Source organism: Haliaeetus leucocephalus, unplaced genomic scaffold, assembly GCF_000737465.1.
Source record: "Haliaeetus leucocephalus isolate CR32 unplaced genomic scaffold, Haliaeetus_leucocephalus-4.0 Scaffold646, whole genome shotgun sequence".
Lineage (NCBI taxonomy): Eukaryota > Metazoa > Chordata > Aves > Accipitriformes > Accipitridae > Haliaeetus > Haliaeetus leucocephalus.
This window is the reverse complement of record NW_010973082.1, coordinates 5,045,151-5,056,865: the sequence shown is the minus strand read 5'-3', so window position 1 is coordinate 5,056,865 and position 11,715 is coordinate 5,045,151.

Genomic DNA, 11,715 nt, shown 5'->3' with positions numbered 1-11,715 from the left:
AAAAAAACCAAAGGTTGCTCTGTAAAGGTACTGACAAACTCTAGCTCCGGGTGGGAAGGTTAAAGGAGTAGAGACATGCACAGAAGTGTCTGTAATGCCTTGTCAAACCCAAGGCCACAGCACAGCCTCCTATCTCTTTTTGTACTAACCGCACGTAGTCGTTGTTCACGGTACGGATGCCAACACAATCTGTCTGTAGCTCTCCTCTTGCCTTGCCCAGTTCTGCTCGCTCCCCTAGAGCGAAGCAGTCCTCAGCTGCCTTTTCCCTGTCATCCACCGTGTTTCCAAGGGAAAGACTGCAGCTCTGACAACTCCCAAGCAGGTAAATTGAGTTTGCAGTAATCCCGAATACCTGAGATGAGAAGGACGGCTCTGCCATGGAGGCTGAGGGCTTTAAGAGCAGGGAAGGACAGGGAGTCAGGCAGATGTACGTGCCTTATGTCATGTGTCCCTGCCAGGGCTGGAGCCTAATTGGATTTCACAAATGTGACTTCTGTGTCTCTTGATCACAAAACCAAATTAAACCTCAAGAAGTTTCAAAAAAATCCCTACCTGAAAGTTTGCCTCAAAGAGAAAATTATGATAGTCTCGGTTCAGCTTTTTCTCTGCCCCAGAAGGGGAGTAAAATGAAAACTTCAAACCAAAACTATTGCTTTAAAACAAATAAGAAGAGAAGCAAAGCACAACCAGCCGATCTGCTGAATTCCTGGGTGCACTGAATAAAATCAGTCATGTGATAATGATGGGATTTTCTAGAACACCTTTTAGGCATGCCATTTCTGTATTAAATCTATTCAGATGTCCCTAGAACATCTGTTTCTTCTATAAAATGGGAATAACAGCCACTTTTTATGGTGCATTGACAGCTACAGATAAAAGCGTGGTAATTGCTAGTAGTGACTGCTGCCTAACAAGAGATTTTCTTGAAAGTTAACCTGTCAAGATTTTTAAGACTATTGCACATCTACGTGCAGATTCTAGATGAGAACCTCAGCCGGTTCACACAATTTTGGGAGGTGGGGTACATGTTAAAATTATAGACAACAGTGGGATTCAAATAGATTCAAGCCTCCCTTGAAGTCAGATCACAAGCAGACTGATGTCTGGAGTCACGGTAGGAGAGGGAGCAGAGTTCTCCCTCCGAGGCTGCCTGTTCCCTCTGATTTGCTGCTAATGTGACCTAAAATCAGTCAGAGCTGCTTTAGCACACTGGGCTGCTCTCCCTCCCTTTGGGGAGACGCTGAAACACCTGCTAAAATACTGGATAGCCCAGAAAGAGAGGAGCCAATTATAGCTAATGCCCGGGAAGATCCACAGCTCTACAGCAACACGGGTCCTAGCTGCTTTTCATCTAGCTCCCTCTTTCCCTATGTTTATTCATGAGTCGGGGTGCAGAGAAGATGAAAAGGCTGCCAGCAGACTTCTCCCTGGAGTCACCACTTGAAATGGTAGCACATTTCCAGGGAAGCCTCCTCTGCGTTCGTAACAAGACTGATACCCCCGGGAACGCCGCAGTTCCTTTGGAGTTCTCAAGGCAGGCAAACGTTCTCCTTATTGTCCAAACACTGAGGCACAAGGAGAAGTGACTAAACCTAATCTACTTCGGTACGATCCAGAGCTAGAGTGAAATTTTACCTTTCTTGAACAACCCAGTGGCAATATTGCGATGGATTTGCTTGGTGCCAGGCTGTTCTTCTGGTCTTTACAGCAGCCACGTGAACAGCTGTAAAATAATACCTAAAAAACAAGGGACAGGGAAACGTGAACTGCTTTCACGCAGGGCTCTGTCAGAGCAAAATTCTGCTGCAGGAAACCTGGCTGACATCTTTTTTTGCAACAGGGAATGGCAGCTATTGGAGCAGAAAAAAACCCCATGCCTGAATGAAAGCAAGGAGACTTTGGGGAGGCATCAGCTTGGAATAGCTCCTGCCATCCTTTGTTACACCCTCGCTCCGTGAGCAGGGATGGCCAGGAACCGGCTGTCAGCGTGCCCGGTTCTCCGTATGCAACGTCCTCTGCTAAGGAATAGCAGTTACTCCCCTGGAATCCCTACAACCTGGAAAAAAGCTAAATCAGACTGATGTATTTTTTTTAATTTTGAGGAGAACTGTTATATTGAAAAGAAATCACATCTCTTGTTATCTGTTATAAAACTGGACAGCGTAAAATTAATTTTTTTTCTCAGTTGATTTGCAAACTCTCCTTAGTGCCCTCTGTGCTGATGCCTTACCATAAGGCTGTCTCTGAGTCCTGAAATGTGTATTCTCTAAATGAACCAAAAGCACAACATTTTGTGTCTGTAACTGCAATGTGTGTTAGAGCTACAAAATCCTCTCCCATGAACTCATGTATATTTTACTTTTTGTTAAAAGTTACAAGCACCTTCAGATGACACCAAATCCTACATTTATAATAAAGCCAGTGTTACCTTTCCAGAAAAGACAGTGGCATGGACCCTTTTCTGACCCTTAGGCCAGAAATACAGTGTTTCCACAGATTTCTTTGATTTTAAAATCCAGTCTATGTGGCAGTGAGATACAGCACCTGAGAAATTTCAACAGCCTAGTGAGAGTGAATTGTTCTCGTAGAGATTACTCACGAGCTACTAATCTTAGCATAATAAAGCCTTTGACTGACTTCCAAAGGACCTCAGTGCAACTCCTAAGTAAACCAGTCTCACCTACTAGTAACCCAGAGCAATCAAAGTGTTTCCTTGCGGGACAGTGTCTTGCAGAGGTTCCCTGTCCAAGCCAGACTGACCCTGCAGCAGGCAGACTGCCTTTACCCCTCTGATGGGCTGAGGATGGCCCGGCTCTCAGCAACCGTTCAGCACCCGGCAAGATTAAACCCTGAAAAATCTAACTGGGATCTAGGCAGTTCAGATTTCATAGGATGAGCAATTATTAGACTGTTCGTCTGTCCTAGCAAAGTGCAGAAATCTGCAGTAACTGAGCTCAATACTGACTCCGTTACTAAGCAGACGCCATCTCCCAACCTCTGAGCAGCTCATTAACAGGGCTTGAGAGAGCAACAAGTGGATATTACTGCGAGGTTCAGAGAAACATAGTGTACTGCTGCAGGACTTATTACTGGAAACAAGTACCGGGCTCTCGTGTATGAGAGGCTTCCAATCTGTCAGTGTCATAATAGACCTCGTTACCTTATTGATGCAGGAAACCACGCAGCTAACTCCTGCAAAGATTCACATGGGATACAGGTGTAACTCTCTTAAGATCCCCCTACCTGCTCCTACAGGGAAAAGAGACAAACGAGGAGAGAGACGACGCTGACAGAAACCGAGTGACTTGCCCAAGGTCACACAGCAAGCAGTGGCAGGGGCTGGCAAGACGAGCATTAGTCACCAGCCTGGTGCTTTAACCCCTGTACTGAACTGTGTTGATGAGTGAAAACTCCAGATCAGGTGTAAAGGTTTAAGTTTGAAGAAAATTTTATTCTTCAAACACAGTATTAAAAAAAATGGTTCAGAACTTCTCCATCTGATAACACATGGAAGATCATTTCCAGTGATGGAAACTCCTGGACCGCATGTGTGATAAACATCGGATTTAGCTCTGTGCCTTTCAGTGTTGTTGCACGGCTCTTCCCACCCAGTTGGGGCCTCAGTCTTGAGGTGCCCTGTAGCTTAAAACCCAATTGTAATGGATTGTAAACAGACTGAGAGTAAATACATTTCTCAGCCCCACGGCCCAGAGTACAGGATGCAGACCGCTGTGAGCCCAGCGCTTCGGTATCTCGGGGTGCCTGGGTCTAACGCCTACTGCTCGAGGAAACTCAGCTAATGAGACAATATGGCCCTGCCTGCAGAAGGGGCAGCATTTCCAAGGAAGAAATCACATACTATAACAGCTGACAAGTCAGTTAGATAATGACCAAGATAAAATAATGGTGCTGGATGTCTGAGCAAAGCATCAGAGAAATGTTCCAAAATTCTTGTCTAAAAGTCTACAGCACTTGAAGTTTTGTTTCTGTTGCACGGAAGCTTCTTGGCCATAGAGGGATTTCAAATGCCCGTTGGCTCCAGTTCTCGCCAGGACAGAGAGGAAGGAGCGTCCCGAGGAGGGGAACCATCACTCAGTTGTACAAGCGCAAGTGCAAAATATTGCGAAAAGCTAATGGTGCTTGATGGAGTTAGCGGATGAAATGCTGTATCCATGGTATCTAAGAAGGTGACTCATGTCACCACCATAAATACTAACTTGCTTGCAACGAGTATATTCTAGTAAAATCTGCATTTGTACCGCATTTGCATAACAAGCTTGTGCTAAGGTTCCACTTCTTCCAACGTTAATAGTGCATCTCTCAGGATGAGGTACTGGTGTAAAATAGCTGAGGCCCAAAGAGAAGCCGTGCTCTGCCCCTCCGTTCCGCAGCTGACGGCACTAAGGGCTGACCCTATTATCAAGCCTTATTATGAGTGCATCTAATCAGCGAGGAAACATCTCTGAGTACATCTTCAAGAGCATAATACAGTAACTGCAATTCAAAATGTTTGCCTCGCACAGAAACAAGTCACTGGCTCCTCTCTGACGTTGTTAGTGCTTTCAGCCATTAAGAATATAGTGATGCCACCAGGAAAGAAAGGTAGCTGCAAAAGGGATGACCATAGAAAAGCTGCATGCCAGCTTATTTGGATCTTTCCTGGTTGCAGTAGAGCATCTGAAAGTTCCTAGAAGAAACAACAGACCTCATAAGGTAAAGACATCAGGCAGAGCTCCACTGGCAATCTGGAATTAGCATCAGCAAATAGCTTTGGATGTTTGCACTTGGAGAAGAGACTGTAACTTGCCTCCCTAAGGAAAAAAGGGAAAAAAAAAGAAAAAAAAGGCAGCCTCTCCAAACTGACAGAAGTGCTGTTCACTTCTGAGCTCAGTGAATGCAGTGAAGTGAATGCAAAGATGTCTCTGGATTTCAGAATGTGCTGCTCCCCCAGCTAATTTAATGAGCGTGGAGACACACTCCTCTCCTTTTCTGGCTAAATGTTGAGGGACATGAGTAAAGCAGTGGGGAAGAGAGGATTGTATTTGTGGCTGCTCTGTAGTCAGAGGTCTTTAACTGATAGAAATAGGACTTTTCTTAAACTGTACTGAATTCTTAATGATTTTTAGGAGATACAAATAACTTTCTCATTACAGAGAAGAAGAATCTTTTTCTCTCCCCTTGTTTAAATACTGCCTAGCTCAGTGGAGGTGGAAAAAAGCTGGAAAGCTGAGTTGGTTCAACACTACAAGGCTTTGAAAAAAATATTGGTAGACAAGCACTTCTCCTCCATCCAGGGTCATGAAACAGTTGAAATTAAGCAGCTTTGGTAGTTTTTTGCATGTGTTATTGTACGACTTGAGATTCTGATAAAATGGAAAGATAATCAAATTGGAATCTCATTACGATGTACCTCTCGTAAGATTAGTAATTTCACAGTATATTAATTTTTTCCTAGATTAGTTTAAATGCGTAACGACACTTGATTTAACAGCAAAGCATGGGCAGACAGTATTCCAACATTGCTGCAAACATCTGTTCTGAGTTACCAAAATTCCAGCTGAAAAACAAATATTTCCACTATAAATCAACCAAAACATTATCCTGAGTGTTGTAACAGATGCAGAATGATTCTGGCTCACTCTGCCCTGTGGTTTGGCTCTTTCCTTAAAATTGCTGTGAATATATTTATTTACACGCTTCAAGAAATATATACTTGAAATGGCTATTTAAGCTTACTTAGAATATGTCTGATGTTAGTTCAAAGCTAATGGTCAGGTGACAGGCTATCTTATTAACTACAGATGCTACCAATTAGCATAAACTTTAATTACAGCTTTTCAGATAAACCCAGTCTAGAGCAACACTTAAAGTCCGGCTCAAGTGTTCTGAACGCCTCAGCCCAATACTACTAGAAATGACGACTGAGTTTGTGCAAGGGGGGGGATGTTTGGCTTGGGTTTTATATTCACTCTGTTCTGGTGTGCTTTGGTGGGTTTTTTACCCCCATTGTTACTGCTGCTATTAATCTTTAGTTTCATGAACTAAATGAATCAGAAGAGGTATTGATTTAGCTGGAATAAAGGAATGAGATTTGTTTACCAAACAGGAAATTTGGGAAAAGGCTTTGCAAGAGACTTCCTGGTTAATGGTCGCAGTATGTGAATAAAATGGTCTGTTTAGGCAGAAGCTTCTAGGTGTTTAATTGCATTAAGCTGCATGTGAGCAACTCTGATTAAAGACGCTTTCCTTTTTTGAAATATTTCATATGTAACAGAAATGACAGACAAGGAGAGAACTGAACTACGGTACCATAAATAACAACAAAATCTTGCAAGGGGGAAAGAGAAAAGTCCTTTTGGTTTAGCCCTCTTTGCACAAAATATACTTTGGGGGAAGCAACAATGCTGTGTTTTGAGGATGACGTGTAGTTGTTAATCATGTTCTGCCTTAAATGCTTGGAGAAAAGCAGTGTGTGTAGACTAAATATAACCGTGCCTTTTGTGATGGTTGGGAAATGGGAGCTGCAGGCTAGTTATCCAGCCCACAAACAATAGGAACACATGGTCCATCCGAAGCCACGATGGTGGCCAACAGAGCACTTCGGGGAAGTCACAGGGCCCAGCTCACGCTGTCACTGCGATAGCAGCGTGTCGGACTGGGGTTTTCAGGAACAGTGAACAGAAATCGTACAGGGAGGGTCAGCCGTAAGCACCTGCATTATTCCCCTTTGGAGATGTCAAAGTTACTATAAAAGTCTAGGAGCACCTCTTCTAAAGGCAATTTGTTAATTGAGACATAACAGTAAAAAAACCCCTGCATATATTTAAAACATCATAAGAATGTGTATTTTCTTCAATATTTCTATTTGTAAAGAGATTGAAACATTCTATATGCAGTAGGCTGCATCCCTTTTATGGCATTATACATTTGCTTTATATATTGTTAATTAGACCTAATTGAGGCCTCGAAAAGAAAAATCTCATTAAAATTCTGATTAGTGATGTTGGCAAGCAGCCATCTAAAAAGCCTCTATTTCTTCTTTTGATAAGTTTGAAACCACTATAACAAACAGTAAAAATAAGATCACAGCCTTCTTTCTCATGCCAATCAACATAATATATTCTCCTGGTCAAAGCCATTTAAGGGAAAATAAAGGAGAAGGACATTTTATTTCCTTGCATACATGCTGTCAGATGGCTATAGAAAACTGTAAGTATGTTTATGCCCTTTGGCAGTTTAAAAAAAAAAAACAACAAGCAACAAAGACCCCCAAAACTGCCTATGAAAATGCTAGTTGTGAGCCTTCAAAAACAACTTACTCTGCAAGGCAATTAATTAAAGATTTTTTTTAAAAAAGGCTTTAAAAATGAATGGGAATAAAAATAATACAAAGCTGGTTTAATATTAAACTATTTATGTCTGATGTTTTCAGTATAGCTTTCTGCCTGATGCTTTCAATATAGCTTATAGTCTAAATGCCTGGCGAGGAAAACATACAGACAAGAATATCTTTAGTCCAAATACAGTCAGTTATGCATCCACATTACTGCAGATCAGAGCAGATAACCTTAAAAGAAAAAATGGCATTAAAAAGAAAAAGTCAAAGGCAGAATAAAGCAACAAACAATAGCAATGCTTCTATGCTTCCTTGTGTCTGCGTGTATATCGAAGGGTTATTATGATACAGCTGCCAGCTATCGTTGTATTCAACTCAATTAACTTAAACATTTCACTTCAATGCATAAAAACAACTTTACAAAGCTGAACACTGTTTGAAATGGCAAATATTATGCATCTCTTCTAGTGTACATCTTTTCTGTACACATCTGTCCTCGCAGGAGACGTTAGCAATTAGTCTAGTCTTTCGGAAGCTAAAATGGGCAGCGGGACTTCGGCAGAGCTGCTGACTCCAGCGGAAAGGAGAGGTAGGAGGACTCGTGGTTTGAACACTCTGAATCTGTTCCTTTCCCTCGGAGCACAATCCCCAGTGTGCAGCTGCTCCATCCTGCGTCACAGCGCGCGGCAGCCCTGGACGCTGGTAAGACAAACCGACATATGATTATGGGAAAATACCTCCTTTTTCTTTTGATAAACACAGAGCCATACAACTGAAATCCAGCTTTGGGGCTCTCTGTATCAGTAAAGCTGATTCTGTGTTTGAATATACATTAAAAAAATCCAAGTTACTAATACTCTATTTTTTCCAAGCCCTCTTAAACTGTAACCTTCAGAGATCTAATCAGACTTTCTGTATCAAATAAAGTAGCGAGATACACACAGAGAATCCAGGGTACATTTGACTCTTAAGATAGTGTTCGTTGTTACTGTCTCTATGTTGCATTGCGATATTTGCATAAGTAGGTTTCCAAAAACCTGGGAAGCCTGGTACGCCAATATTTAACATATTCAATGTGCATATTCTGATACTGAGATAGCAACTAGTTTCCAACTGGAATTTCTGATGGGAGATTTAAACAGAATAAAATGGGCTATAAGAGAGATGATAATTTAGCAGAATCCCCCTGGCTGGGCTAAGGAAGGGTACTGCAGGCTGACATTAGTACCGGGAACCTGTTCTGCTGCTGCATATAACTGAAAGTTATATGTTATATGTATGTTAAAAAAAGAGGGGGAAAAAAACCCCAAACCCAAACCAGTCTCATCTGCAAGACTTAACGAATCTAAACCTACAGGATAAACTGCATACAGATTAATAAAGTGCGCTTCTGCACTACTTGCTGCTCTTTAAAATATGTGCAGTTACAATGATTCTTTCATAAGGAGACATAGCATGACTTTAATGCCTTTACGTTTAGAAGCCTGATTTTTGTCTGTAGGAATTCTCCCAGTTTTCCGCAGAAGGTCAGGCTTTCTTTCCAAAGATAAGAGAGGTTTACCACATTTCTGGGTTCTTAATAATCTAAGCCCATGGGATTAAAAACTAGTTTGGGTTTTCTGCAAATTTTTTTTTTTTTTTTTTTTTTTTTAAGGGGGAAACCTGGGAGCAAGGTGGATGTCACAGAACTGATCACAGAAGTGCAAGACCGAAAGAAATCCCAAGCTTAGGGTAGCCTTGCAAGCCTGAAGCCCAGGGTACTAGTCAATTCACTGACTTTCACAGACCTCATTGAAGAACACGGGTTTTCAGTATCACGTTCTATGGATCTGGATCTGATAAGCCTGTGTATGCAGAATACTTCAAGCTAAATTCTGCCTGACCTTCCCCAGCACCATGCCTCTGGCAAGCTCTCTGAAAACAGCCATTTGAAGTCAGAGAAATCTGGGTCATTGACTTCAATAGCAACTCTGAATAAGGAGGAGATGCTCAGCTCCTGCACCTTTCACTCCTCCCTTCTGTTACAGCTCTGCCTGGGGATGGGCTGTTTTATTCTGTGCTCGTGGGTGCTCTTCTGTCTCCAGTAAAACCAATGCCAACTTCCAAAAATCAAACAGCCTGAGCATGTAAGAACAGCTATTTCTAACTGTCTTTCTGCAGCATGCAAGCCAAAAGTGAGAAAGGAAGAGGAATGGAGCGCAGAGGAATAAATGGAAGGATCAAGTTGTTTCTCCCATTGGCACCAGCTGGGAGTTGCCCTTTTGCAGGGGAAGTTCTGACTGCAAAACAGGCCAGCTACTCCCTTATCTCTTGTCTCAATCCAGTTCTGTCATCTGGCTGCTTAGTCCTACCAGGTCTAAATAATTCGCCAAGGCACCAAGGGCAATAGGTGCTTGAAACGGGCTCGAGAGGCTGGTTAATGCTTTACAAGGTTAAGGCTGCTTTAAAAAGCATAGCAGAGTATTTGTTCCAAAAATGTAGTCATTACTGAGAGTAATACTTGCGGAGTTCAAACCAGGTCAGCTGCCCAGGCAAGTACATGTATTTGATCTACTGTCATGGTAAAGGCTGACTGTAAACTTTGGCAGTGAAAATTATTCATCTTTCAACTCATAGCGTATAAGCAATGACTAGTAATACCTACTTTTCTGAGAACTGGAATGCCTTTTGGAACCACCCCAGATTACTTAAAAGAAGTCCTTCTGCCATCACCCAAAAGCAGTTCCAAACCTGTCTCTCCCACATTCAATTAAAGCTAAAAAAAAAAAAAAAGGTGGGGGTAGATCGTGGTTCATTCAACAAGCATTTTTCCTCTTGCGAGGAGCCACAGCAGCTTGCTCAGCTGCACACCATGTGGACAATAAACATCAATTTTTAAGTAATTCAGTACTGTTGGTAGCAGCTTTCACTTGGAAAGCCAAGCAAGGACTACTTCCAGAACCTCTATGATGGTGAAGGAAGTGGGGGACAGGCTTTGCTCCTTGGTGCTGCTCAACCGTCTTCAAAAGCTGCTGCTCTTTAGCTCCAGTTAGGGTGTGGGTATCTGAACATACTCATGTGGCTTTTTATGCACCTCTGTTACACGTCACATAATATAGCTGGAAATGTACCGCTACCTGAGGCCAATCTGGGAATGTTTCACTGTTGTAGGACAAATTAGAACTAAAACAAAGGCTGAATCTTGATTCTCTTCAAATTCTCTCCTCTGTTGGTTTTTTTTTTTTTCCGCATCTTACTCGATCCTTTCATCCATTGTTTTGGCTCCTAAAGGGTTGAGGTGGGGATCCCTCTGTTGATAAACCAGTAGGTATTTAAGGTACAGTAAACCATTTGCTTTTCCAATCTGTCCTGTGCCTTGACCCAAAAGCTTGTTCTCCTGCATTATTTATCCTCTCCACCTTGTAGCTTGTTATCCGTCCCCCTACTTATGCAATTCTTTTCTCCAGACAGACCATATTTAAAAGAAAGCAGCCTAATAGAGGAATTAACTGACATTGGCAGTCCAGCTGCAACTGTATGCATACCTGATCAGAGAGAGTTTTGCTCAAGTTCAAGAGATTTCTCAAATTGCACATATGGTACTGGCTCCTATCTAACCCTGAGCAGAATGAGATGGTCAAAGGACTGGATTCTTCACACCAATCTATATTTAAACATGTATGGAGCCCTAGGTTATGAGTGGACTATGATATACCTGTCTTCCAGCACAGGAGCGGGTACCTTTCCATCTATCAGTATCAATATTTATGCTGAGCTGTGATTATTGCACAGTGCTCCTGGCCCACTTTTATCCATGTTTATGGAGAAAATACAAGTAGGTCTTCTGGAAGATACTGGTTGGATCCCTAGTAAAACTTTCACTCAAGCTTTCTGCATGGGGAAGAAAAACTGCAATCTTGTTTCCAGAAGATACTTCAGAATTCCCAGTTACCATTGCAAGCTATGCAAATGCAATAGATAGAATGGGAACTGCAGCAAAATTGTGGAGAAAACACATTTCTTATGAACTATGCTGAATATTTTTTTTTTACTTAAAACAAGCTGTACCTCCTTTGTAAAACATGTTTAAAATAACTTGGGGGGGAATAACCTTTATTCAGTTTCAAAAGCAGGGGTATGAGTAGGGTCAGAAACAAGAGAATGATGTGACGGGAGCCATGCCAAGGGTTACAAAACCCTGCGGACAGCGATTCTTCCCTCTAGCCGAAAGATCAAGAGTCGCATTTCTGAACCCGAAGTGCCCAAGAAGCAGCTTGAACCCTCCGAGGGGCAGCAGCCCCCCCCTCTTCGCGCTCACCGGACGGGCAACGAGGGTCCGTACCGGGGCAACAGGAGCCGGGGGGGGGGGGGGGGGGCGGGCCCGGCGCGGGAGCCCTTTT